Here is a 10,620-nt window from a genome sequence, read left to right as displayed (position 1 = left end):
TAAGCAAGCACTGGGCTAATTGTAATATAAGGGCATTTGTGGACTTAAGTCATCAGTGAGTTTACTGCATAGATGGCTGATTATGTCTACAGTCTACCAGGGAGATTGCCTTCAGCAATGTGTGATGCTTTATGTAATCAACTGAATGCCTTAAAAAGGGGAAGTGATTCAGCATTGAGAGAAAATTTCCCAGCTCCTCTTTGGACAGCCAGCGTCTCCTGGGAACTTCGTGGGACTTTCATCAGAGCCCCTGGCTTTGCAGCCTGCCTACAGAATCTGGATTTGTGCATCCCCACTATACATGAGAGAATTTTATAAGATCTCATACTCTTTACAGATATCTCTTGTTGATTCTGTTTCCATAGAGAACCCTGAGTTAATACAATGAGGAATGGTATAGAATGTCTGAACCAGAAAACCAGTTGAAAGACTTGAAAGAAATACTAAAAATTACAATTCCTTTGTTTGATATGAAATTCTTTGAAGCTGCATATCAAAAGTGCACACTGAGCACTGACTAAGAAAGGCTAAATGCAAGGCATATTTTAGGAAAATTACGCATTAAAGAAAATATAAAAACCCTTATACATGCATTATACAAAGTAATTACTATTTCATCAACATTTTTGAGAACAATATTTTGTGCCAGATGCAAATGGGGCAGTATATTTGTGGAAAGCAATATTTGTGGTTTTATACCCAGCAACACAGAAATGTAATAAAAAAAGGCATTGGCCACTGGGTGGACTGGGAGAGAGTGTAAACTACAATTTAAATCATTATCATGTGGTGCAGCGGTGCTCCAAAATGTATTCATAAAGTGCAGTGAATATCCCATGATGATGAAAGAGGTTGTTGATGTGGAAGGAGTGGGGTGAGGGGAGTGGGGGGTATATGGGGACCTCATATTTTTTGAATGTAACATTAAAAAAATAGAGAAAAAACAGCAAAAAATTCATTGAAACTCAATTATCCTACTAGACATGTTCCACGTGAGTGAACAGAGTTAAGTAAATGAAATTACTGAAATTCATTGACAGGAGGATAGATGATACACACTCAATTTACCATTATTCAACTAACAATGAGGATTCTAGGAGTGAGAGTATGAATTGGGAGCCATTATGGAGACCAAATATAATTCATATAGTGCTAACTTTGTTTAGGGTGCGTATCTATATATATACATGTATTAAAGATACAAATATTGTTTAATAAGTAAAATTAAATTAACCTCTTTCTAAAACAGCCTAATCTTTTGAAGTAAAACTGAACTGTCATTAAATTGACTCATTCTGAGTGGAGTAGAAGAGTGAGTACTGAGGCATCTCCAAACACTGTGAGATCTCCAGCTCCTCTTAGCCTCAAACTGAGGCCTCTAGTCAAGGTCTCTGCAGCTGTCAGTTGTAGGATCTGCAACACAAATACAGAATCTGGAATACCTGAGGTGGGTTGCAAGACCCAGAAGGCACCTCAGACCCTGGAGAAGTGACCTTAGGTCCCTGATATCCCTGGGAGCCAGATCCAGGAGGCATTGAATTCCTATTGCTGCTCCTTGCAGAGGGTGCTGTCTGTGACAAAGATTGTCTAGAAATTTCCAACAGAGTTCAGTCATGAAAGATTCACATTAAAAAAAACCTTCCTTTTCCTAATCAACAGTTTCATTCTTAATCAAACATAAAGCTTACCTGTCATTTTCCATTTTTAAAAAGTTATACTGTGATACCAAAAACAAATTTTCTTACATTAATATATTCCAAAATGTAGATATTATAAAACACTCCTCATTATAGTATAATAGAGTTATTTTAATAATTGCAATCTTTAATAAGGGGAAATGAGTAATGCGAAATCTCCCTTGCTTCTCTCATCCCAAGTTAGCTCTGCAGGGAAATTTCCTTCAGGTTTTGTTTCTTTGACTTCTACATACATAGAGAAATCTTGAAGACCTGCATCTGTAGAAAAGGTGCATGAGCTAATCTGGTATCTGGGTAGAGAACTGCAGAGGCTGAGAACCCCATGTCTTGGGCAACTGAGAGGTCCCAGTGAGAACAGATGGCCACAGTAGCTACCCTTCTTGCTTAAGAGGGACCTCAGAGCATCACTGTTCTTGTTGGATCAAGTCAGGTCCAGCCATAAAGCCATGATTTCACCCTCACCTTGACTCCTAGGGAAGTGAACTCGTTTGTGAATAGGGCTGTTAGATCTTATTGGTGTAAGTGATGTCAGTCTACTACAGGGCGGCTTTAGTCCTTTATGCATGGAGTCCTGAAGAGAGCAAGTCTAGAGAAATTCATGAGCAGGAGCAGAGGGGACAAATATAAAGAGATGATAGGTGATGGAGGGAGAAGTGGAGTTATGGATTGCTGGCAAACTGCCACCAGCTTGAGGGAAATCATGGCCATGCTCACACCTAGAGTTTACTTCTAACCTCTGAAACTTTTAGGCAGTCAATTCCTGCATATACACCAACTAGCCAGTGGTATTGGGTAAAGCAGCCCTGGCAAACTAACAATCTAACTCAACCTTTTCCCTTGAGACCTGACTAGGTGGCACTCAATGACACTCCACTTTATCCACCACACTCAATAATAGAGAGGGGAAGAGCTGGTGGACTTTAAGGGGATTGGGAGGGCAAACTCTGTTCTTAAACTGGGCTAGAGCTCTCTCCTCTTAACTAAGGAGCCATAGCTGAGCAAATTAGGACTTTTGTGGAATGGGTTTCTAGTCCCTGGGGTGAGGGTCTCAGGGCATCCTTCACCTGTCTGCACTTATTTTCACCATCCAATTCTCACCTCTATCTCCATGCTCCCACACTTGCAGTCTCTTCAGTAAGCTCCTCAAGAAGGCTGGATTTCCTGAAGTGTCAAGAGAAAGTAAAGAATCGGTGGAGTGTTAGTTGACCTGTTTCCCTTCTCCTCATTCTACCCACACCACACTCAACATTTCCTCTTCTTGTTCTTCTCTTTCTACATCTTGGATGCCATCTGTGCTTTCCAGGAACAGACAATTGACATAAAGAGACTCCTTCTCCTCCTCAAAGAGTGTAGACAGCTGCAGGGAGGAGAGCAGACTTGCATTTCCAGAGCTGCATGTGCAGCATCACTACCGTGAGGGGATAGCCCAGCCCAGAACCAACTTCACAGAGTCCCCTTCCCCATAATGGAGATCCAGGCTTCTGATCCCAGCACAGCTACTTGTCTGGCCCATATGGATTCCATGAGTTGATTCATGGTGCAGAGTAGGTTGAAAAATCAGTGTATTGTAGAAATATAGTAGGTAGGAAGTTGAAGACATGTTTTAAAAACATTGTCATTGGTATGAACTCATCTTCCTGGAAGAGACCTTCAAGATAATTATATAAAGAATGGATAAAAGAGCTACAAAGAAATGCTTACAGATAAGAAACAGATTTTAAAAATAGGGAGAAAGGAAATAAATTACATGCAAGTTGCCATTCTCTATGTCTGAATCTTCTTCATCTGTGAAAAATGCTTCTGAATGCACAATGCTGTAACAGTGATGGGGTGGCCTTGCAAAAGGAAAGGAGAAAGTTCAGGTTGAAAGGGGAGCTCAAGCCCCTATTTTTGATGTCATAACATGACATGCACCTAGGATACAATTCTGTCCTCATCTCATCCTGATTTTGAGCTTCAATTGCTTCTCTTCTGCCTTGTGGGGTTTGCCTAAGATATAGGGTCTGTGTTCTAGACCTCACATGCTCTAATTTTAGGGAGAAATGCTCATATCTTCCTTGAGCACTAAGAAAGCAGTCAGTGTCTCCTTGTCTTTCTAAGCATGCTATTGCTTTCCTTCCCATTTTCCTGGCTCAGAACCTCCCTGCCTCTCTTCTGTCTCCTAATTAGTGCTTATTTGCTTTAATTTCCATTCGTGTTGTTGTTCCATAGGAGAACATGGAGGAATGATCAAGTGTATATTGTTGTCCTCTCCAGTCAATAAATTGTTCACTTACCAGTTCATCCATCTCCAGGGCAACTCTGCAACCTGGAGTTGAATCAGATCCTGGGGAAGAGAGCTACCACCCACCTCACAAACCAAGTGGCTGTCAAGTGCCTGGGATGACCTTAGGAATTGGGCACACCTTTGTCCTCTCAATGCCCCCATAGGTTTCCTAACCCTTTTGGGTGGATGAACACAAGATTAGAGGTAACTTGCCCACATTTCCTTGTCCTGCAATTGACATAATAGGGTTTATGCAGGATGCATGGCCAATTAAAGAAGTGACTTCATCAAGCCTCTCTAGGACTGGGTACCTTGGGTGCTTTGACAAGCCTGGGGAAAGGTATAGGGAGGGATACACATGTTGTGTGAAGGACATAGCAGAGATGCCTGGCAGCAGCACTGGTTTAGGGAGGAGCAGGGAAGCTGTGGTCCTGCTGTCCAGAGATTTTCTCTTGGGCCTGCTCAATTCCAGGACTCCAGCTGAGTAGGATTTGGAGAGCCAGTGTGTGAAGCCATCCAGCAGCCCATTCACAGAAGTCCTACAAAAACCTGCTAGGGTTTTTTAGCACTGAAGGGGCAGCTGGAATCAAGCCTTTCTTAAATGTGATGAAATGTAGGTTTAATTCCTAATCCAGCATTTTGGATTTGGCACCAGGTATAACTACTGATCTGGAATCCTCTCCATTAGATCCTTTCTTGAGAATTGTTACCTACCTGGATTGTCATCATCTTTGCTTCTGGTGGAGATGTACCTCTGATCCACAAGTCAGTCTTTTAGGAACACAAGCATCCATAGGAACATTATTAAAATAAGGCCTCCACCCTCTCTTCTCTACCTGAGGCCGTGCTGGCTACCATAGGAATCCCAGCTCCCTAGCCTGGGTCCTGAGACATTCCCTGTGCTCTCTGGAGTCCCAGGCCTCCAATGAGATGTTGCAAGCAGTTTGCAAATGTGGAAGAAGAGGTGAAGGAATCAGCCCTCAACTTCTCACTGCCTCATTTAGCTCAAAAGTTACAGCATTCTTCTCAAATCTTATCACCCTGAAATGTTGACTGGACACACACACTAAGGTGAGTACAAAGAATGGACCTAGTGCTAGACTCTGGGTAGCTGTCCTGGAGATCATTTTACAAGGGTGAATATGTTCTCTCTATTGTCCATATCATAACTACTAGCACAAATGGATACTGGGCTTTTGAAAATCTGCAAAAATTGCAATCTGCTGTACATGCACTGACCTTGTGGGGCTCAGGACCAGGAATTAAAATAGGAAATGTTGACAAATTCATACTAGAACTTTAGAGACCCTGCCAGGCAGAAGAGGCATGAAGAAAGTGTGTGGTTTAGGAATCTAAGCCTCTAATATCTCCAGTGCCTGGGTCTGTTTTCACTAGATGTGCAGCTCTGAATACTTTGTACACCTTCTCAAGTCTTCCCTGTCTCATATGTTAATGAATGGCCACATATGTCTGTTTTCATTTCATCATGTGCCACTCTGGTGCACACAGACTAATGCCAAAGAAAGAGAACACAGCTTCTCAGGAAACATAATTGTTGTCTTACCTGGAATAGCCGCAGTTTTCACCACACCCCAATTCTCCTTCCTACCAGGAGGCTATAATCAGGGACTTCTTGAGACTAAACTAGCATGGAAGGACCCCCCCCTTTTTTTTTTTTCACTATGTGGATTTTTTTCCTCAGCTAGTGAGATTTCAGAATACTTACCATTGTTGCTTTCTCTATGGGCTGGCTGCAATTACAAAGAAAATATTGGAGGGACAGATGCTGGACATTATATATCCTGGCATAACCCACTGAATGTACTGGGGGAGAGTGTGAACTACAGTGTGAACTATAATCCATGTGGTGCAGCAGTGTTCCCAGATGTATTCACCAAATGCAATGGATGTGCTGCAGTGATGAAGGAAGTTGTTGACCTTGGAGGAGGGTGTGTGGGGGGGGTATGTGGGAACCTCTTATATTTTTTAATGTAACATTTTTTGTGGTCTGTGTCTACAAAAAATACAATAAAAATAAATGCTCATTAAAAAAAAGAAAGCACTGTAAGGATCAGAAATCACTGTATAGTGATATCAGAAGCTTATGTCCACTTGGTGACTTTAGAATACAGGATGGGAAAGAACTCAAGGAAAGGAGACACATCAGGAAAAGACAGAAGCTTGTCCTGGATGATGTATCTCTCAAGTCCATTTTGATTACTAAGTCCAAAATTTTTAACCCAAGTAGAATATATTTTTCTACCATATAGTTAATAACTTGATGCTGCCTTTTGTGATTTTACCCTTGACATAGTGATTAGCTAAGAGATGCCCACTAATCACTGACCCACCAGACATTTGTACTTCCCACCTCTAGTGCACAGGATCAAATTTTCATGTCTGAATTAGATGGGAAAAGGAAGAAATGAAGAATGGCTCAGTTCTAACTCAGATGAAGAAAGTTGACCTCACCTTGAAGTAAATGGTGCATGCTCTCTGCCCTGGCACTTAGAAACTATTCCAGCTGGCCTTCAGGAGGATCTTGGAGGACACGGAGTCACAGTCAGTACCTTGGGTGTGTTCCTCCTGGATTGGTCATGAGGCCTTATTTGGAGCAGGGATTAGGGTCTATGAGGCAGGTAATCAGCAAGCACAAGTGAGCTGCTGAGGAGAGGAAGAACCACACCATGGAGGGGCAGCAATAGCAAGGGAAGCTGTCACTGGTGTTTAGCAGGAACTAACCCTGCAAAGGGACTAAACTGCAGCAGTTTGTTCAATGAGAGATTCTTACCACTCCTCCTGCCCCTTTTGAAGCCCAGTGTTATAGTTTGACCATTGACTGTGCAAATATATGTAAAATGTGCAACTGTGGTGGAATATGAGCAAAATCCCAAACCACCTAATGGGAACACAGCTGCTTCCAAGTACTGTAGTACATGGCCATTTGTCTTCACCTTAAACAGAAGCACATTCCTATTTCTTATGTCCCCATGGAAGCTGAAAGCAGGCTTCTCTCCACAGTAAAGTAAGCATGAAAAACCTTGTGGTTAAATTATCTAGATTTTTTTTTCTTAACGTGTAACCAATATCACCATTTGCACTTACTCCTGAAGCCACTTACAATTAGAGAAATGAAAACACTGAGGATTGGACCATGCTGTTTATGTTTGCACAAATATTTTACTCTGTTGCTTCCTTTAGAAAAGCTGATGATAAAAAGTGGTCCAGTGAAATGCCCGTAAAGTAACTGTAACAGATGTGTGGAAATGCACAGGATTTTCCTGTTTGATCCATCTCTCCTATTTATTTAGGTTGGAAATAAAATCTTAATCCTACGAGGAAAAACTAGCCCTGTATCATACAGGTGATTCTTTGTGGTTCCTCTTGTGTCAGGGCTAAGTTAGTAACAGGCTCCAAATGAACACTCCCCCTGACCAAGGAAATTGTATACATCATGAATAATTACTTGGTCTGATTTTCATATCTTAATGAAAGCTAAAATTAGGAAGTTTATTTCAGTAAACGAAAGGGTGACCTTAACTTTGAGTTAGATGAAATGTCTTTGTCTGCCCTATCTCTAGGGGACTTCTCTAACAGACCCTTGGGGGTTGCTGGGAGGACACAGAGTAAGTATCTTTACAGGGGTGTTGTTCACAAATTATTCAGGCAGCTGCCATGCCTTTGCAATGGGCAAGAAAATATGGAGCTGAGGGCAATAAGCCTGGAATGATGTGTGGTAGCCCATGCTTTCTGGTGGAAGAAGGATTTTAAAGGAGGAGAGGAACAGGAAACAAATGAGAAACAAGAATGTTTGGCTATGTAGCTTAAGGCATCCAAGAACAACATGATATATCCAACCCACAAATAGTATGAAATAGATGCTATTCCCTCAGAGTCCTATCACTCTTCCTTCCTCTTTTGAATCAAAGCTAATTGTAGTGTCCTTTTGTACTTCACAAGATCATTTCAATTTCCACTACTACAAAATGCTGCTACTAAAATACTCATTTGTTGTGTAGTATTTTTCTTTGTGTGTATTGGTGGACTGGATATAATTCTAGGTAAATTATTCTTTGTATTGAGTCACTGAGATGTGTCATAAGGATAGTCTTTATAGAGCTTGTCATTATACTGAAGCATTACCATTTAAAAGTAACATGTTCAACTTATATTTTTCCTTCATTCTTTCTTTTCATTACTGTATTTTTGTATTCACTGAGTGATGTGACTCTCCATGCTTACATGAACCAGCCCACTGTGGGACAGTTAATTTGGATTAACTGTATTGAGAGGTTGAGCATTGATTCTTTATCCCACCTATGCAGGAATGTGGCAATGAGAGTGATGAACATGAAGCTTATGACTAAGATGGAGTTTGATTACTTCCTGGTTACTGTTCCTCCAATGTGTACTCACAGAATGATCATTTGTATGGCTGTGGCAATAAAGTCATCAAGTAGATGAAAATATCTCCCCAATACCTGTCTACTTGGGCCATGCACTGAGCTGTGACCCAACATTGGCAGAGATTGGCAACTTGTTCTACTGATGCCTCACAAGTCTCAGAATTTACCAGAAACATTTTGGGCTTTCTCTTGCTTTTCAAACTAATAACTAAAAGATTTGGTAAAATGCAACTAATGCAACCCTGGGTTATATGACCCCTGAGTATATCAAATATATAAGTGCAGTGTTTAAGAACTGTCTAAGGCACATGCATATATACAGATGATGGAAACTCCTTCATTGTCACTAATAAATCATGCCTGTGATGTAAGTGATAGCTCACAATATTGGTATATTGTAATATACTATCACAATATTAGTATATATTGTGATAGGTAGCACTATCACAGATATTAGTGGTAGAATATTTGACTCTACCACTTAGGAATTTGAAGTCTTGGGTCATTAATCAATGCCCCTCAGAATCTTCATGTAAGGGATGGGGAGAGTGTACATCATTGCAAGAATGATTCTGGTGAGGATTTTACAGGTTAATATATGTGAAATATGCAGTGGTGTGGGTTGCTTATGAATTGCTAAAGAAATTTATGGCCTTGGACAAGATGCTAAATTTTGTAGAGATGGTAATTTAAGAAGCATGATGTTTGCTGCTGTGGGGCCTTCCATCATGAAAGAAAGATGGCAGGGAGAGTAGGAGGAAAGAAACAAAACTCAGTGTCCCCAGCTTTGTAGCTAATGGAAGCCTAAAGCAATTGGCCATACCCAGTGTACAAATGGCACAAAAATACATGCTGTGGCCCAGTGGCTTAGTACTATCACATCTCCTCTCTATAGTGTATCTCACCTAAATTGCCAGTATCCTCTTGACAAATCCAACAAATTCAGCTCCTTGGATATACATGTACTGATGCTACATTTACCATTTGTTCCACAGGAATTTCCACTTGATTAAAAGCAACTTTTTTTTGGTGGTCTAGATTCCAGCCTACATTGTACATTCCATTGCATTTATTCAGTATCATATTGTAATAAACATAATCAATTGTAGAAGATTGATGATCTAAAATATTAACATTTAAATGTCACTGCTTATTAATCATATGGATTTTCTTCCAGTCTTTCTTTGCAACCCCCTTTGTTAATTCATTGAAATATTGTTTGTTCATTATTGGCCATCAACTCTGGGATGCTCATTATAGAGGGCTGCCTAGATTGAGTGCCAACACCCATAAAGACAGCTGTTTAAGAATGTTTCAAGAAGGGTTTTAGAAACCAGGTTAAGAATGATGATGTTCCTGAGTTCTTATTTTTCAGTGACAGTATTGTGTTGACTCATGATTTGAGCATCTATGGTGTCATTTGGGATGATGTTATCAAATGCACTGTATTGTCTTCTCAATGCCTATCTGCTTTTTCTTAATATATATGTATTTTTAATCACCCCTTTGCAGCTTTTTTTTTGCTTGCTCTCAGTTCTTTGTGTCCATTCACAGTGCGTTCTTCTGTGTCTGTATTTTTACTTATTTATTTTCCCCTCCCCCCCGCTTTGTGGCTTGCTTGCTGTCTGCTCTGTGTCGATTTGCTGCATGCTCTTCTGTGTTTTTTTGCTTGTCTCCCTTTTTGTTATGTCACCTTGCTGACTTGGCGCCCCATGGTGCTTGCAGGCCTGGATACCTTCTGCAGTGCTTGCGGGCTCGTGGCATTCCATGGCACCTGGGCCAGTAGCTCTCTGCAGCATGTGGCTGAGCCTGCCTTTACAAAGAGGCCCTGGGTTCATGCTGTATGGTAGACAGGAGCCCAACTGATTGAGCCACAGCCACTTCCTGCCTGTCTGCTTTTGGTGACTTGCTGAGCTGTGTCCTCAGCCCTCTTGGGATTGACCATGTTATCCTATGTATTGCCACACAACTCAGAATTTTGAGCTGCTCATTTGCATGTGGGAGTACTGTGTGCTTTGGGTACTAATAACTATGCCAAAGTCTGTAATATTCTGGACAGCTAACTTCCCTAGGCCATGTGACTATGGAGGCTACTTTATAATGATGGGCAGTTTTGGTCTCTTTGTAGGCCCAGGTAATTAGGGTGTAGGTACATACACATGTGCTAGAACTCTCTTGCATGGTTTCTAGCAAGCATATGGTTGTGTGGTAAGTTCATGTCTGTAGGTCACAGTATTATGACACATGGCTG

The 10,620-nt window shown here is 41.1% G+C and overlaps 1 long non-coding RNA gene across 1 annotated transcript; it reads right to left on the bottom strand.

Annotated features, from left to right (window-relative positions):
- Positions 1–2,774: 2,774 nt before the first annotated feature.
- LOC131277729 (uncharacterized) lies at positions 2,775–3,473 on the bottom strand. Its single transcript, XR_009184841.2, has 3 exons — positions 3,445–3,473; positions 2,945–3,054; positions 2,775–2,858 (listed from the first exon to the last, which is right to left on the bottom strand). It is a non-coding gene; the product is annotated as an uncharacterized lncRNA (long non-coding RNA).
- Positions 3,474–10,620: the final 7,147 nt, after the last annotated feature.

Source organism: Dasypus novemcinctus, unplaced genomic scaffold (assembly GCF_030445035.2).
Source record: "Dasypus novemcinctus isolate mDasNov1 unplaced genomic scaffold, mDasNov1.1.hap2 scaffold_344, whole genome shotgun sequence".
NCBI classification, from domain to species: Eukaryota; Metazoa; Chordata; class Mammalia; order Cingulata; family Dasypodidae; genus Dasypus; species Dasypus novemcinctus.
The sequence above is the reverse complement of the archived record's forward strand: the minus strand, read 5'-3'. Positions and strand labels throughout refer to the sequence as shown.